This window comes from Juglans regia, chromosome 11 (genome assembly GCF_001411555.2).
Source record: "Juglans regia cultivar Chandler chromosome 11, Walnut 2.0, whole genome shotgun sequence".
Taxonomy (NCBI): Eukaryota; Viridiplantae; Streptophyta; class Magnoliopsida; order Fagales; family Juglandaceae; genus Juglans; species Juglans regia.
The window spans coordinates 19,331,070-19,332,993 of record NC_049911.1 but is presented as its reverse complement, the minus strand read 5'-3'; the positions used below and the strand labels follow the sequence as shown (position 1 = coordinate 19,332,993).

The following is a 1,924-nucleotide window of genomic DNA, read 5'->3' as shown; positions in this document are numbered from 1 at the left end:
TCAATTTCAAATATTGTAATTATTTTTCTTAAGTCAACACAGAAATCTTAGTTTCTTTAGCTGCTTCATGTATTTCAATTTGCATCGAATTCACTTTATTCTCATTTAGGGTTTTAGAAAAGAAACAAAAGTAATTTTTCAATCCTTCAATTCTTTTGGTGTGAACAATTTGGTTCACACCCTTGCTCAGTGACCACAAGGATTTTGCCCAACAAATATTTCACTTCCTTAATTCCTTTTAGTCCATAATAATAGTACAGTTCTGAGTATATCTTAATCCCTATGAAATTGACCTTCGTATTCTCATTATACAATAACTAGACACCTTCTACACTTGGGAGGCAATTTAATATGAGAGACAAGTTTTTCGCACCGTTGTCAGGGATTAAAGGTAATTTGTAGAGCTGTCACAACACTGCAAAGATGATGGGTGACTGAGTGTGAACCTCTTCACACTCTGGTGATATCTAACCCTAACTCTCTCTTTTTATCCTTTGGTTATCTTGAAACAATATTTTTTGTTAAATTTTATTGTCAACTATTCAACTACTGCTACTACTATACACCAACCTTGGTGTTAGTCTTGTGTTTTGGTTGAGCATTTGCATGTCTATTTAGAATCGAGACCACATATCTCACTTGGTCAGAACAGAGTCTGTGATATACTCAGACTATGAATCACTTTCATTTGAGTCATCCTCTGAGAGTCTCTTAGTACCATGGCTGAGGAAGAACAAGATGAGAGGAGAGTGGGGAATCATAACAGGACTCTCAAAGATTATTTGCAACCTTTTAGGACTAGTTCACCCTCATGCATTATACAACCCCTGAATGCAAACAACTTCAATTTTAAACCTGGCATGATCCCTCTTATACCTAATTTCCAAGGGATGGAGTCTGAGAACCCATAACTGCATATTAAAGAATTTGAGGAGGTCTGATCTACATTCATGGACAGAACTTGTACAGAGGAAGTGATAAGGCTTAAACTGTTCCCATTTTCTTTAAAAGAAAAGGCTAAAACTTGGTTAAATTCATTTGGACCTAAGTCAATAGGGACATGGCAGGAAATGCAAGCTGAGTTCCTAATAAAAATTTTCCCCATGCATAGATCTAATGCATTAAAAAGATAAATTATGAATTTTGCCCAAAAAGACACTGAGACTTTTTATCAGTGTTGGGAGAGATTCAAGGATTTGCTTAATGAATGCCCTCACCATGGGTATGAAAACTAGAGAATAATTAGTTTTTTTTTTTCTTTCTTATGAGGGTTTGCAACCCAAGATGTGGTAGTTTGTGAAAACAATATGTAATGGGGAGTTCTTCAATAAAGAACCCGAGGAGGCATTTGAGTATTTTGACTACTTATCTAAAAATGCTCAATCATGGGACACTTCAGATATATATGATAGGACTGAACCTATAAAAACTATCACTGCAGGAGGTAAATACAACTTGAAAGAGGTGGATGATTTGTATGCTAGATTATCTTTGATTTCCAAAAAGTTAGAAACCATAGATGTTAATAAATCTAAAGAAGTCCAAGTTGTTCAGAAAATTCCAGAAAAATGCATTATCTGTGAAGAAATAGGGCATACCACTGGTGATTGTCCTACAATCCCAACTTTTAAGGAAGTTCTTTTAGATCAATCCAATTCTGTTAATTTGATTTCAAAACCTTTTGCAGGTCCCTTCTCGAGTACATACAATCCCACTTGGAGGAGCCATCCTAATTTCAGCTAGAGGAATGAACAGACAGCTCAGTCCTCAGCTCATCCACCTGTTCCTCACTAGTAAGCAACACATGTGCATCCAGTTATGCAAGGATCACTCCAATACCAAGCACTTGCAGCTGTGAATCAGAGGAGAAACCTGGAAGAGACTGTTCACCAGATGGTATCCAATCTGCAGCAATTTATGCAAG

At 36.4% G+C, this 1,924-nt stretch overlaps 1 non-coding gene across 1 annotated transcript; it reads right to left on the bottom strand.

Moving 5' to 3' along the window:
- Positions 1–1,117: 1,117 nt before the first annotated feature.
- LOC118343907 lies at positions 1,118–1,225 on the bottom strand. Its single transcript, XR_004797694.1, has one exon. It is a non-coding gene; the product is annotated as a small nucleolar RNA R71 (small nucleolar RNA).
- Between the last annotated feature and the right edge of the window lie 699 nt (positions 1,226–1,924).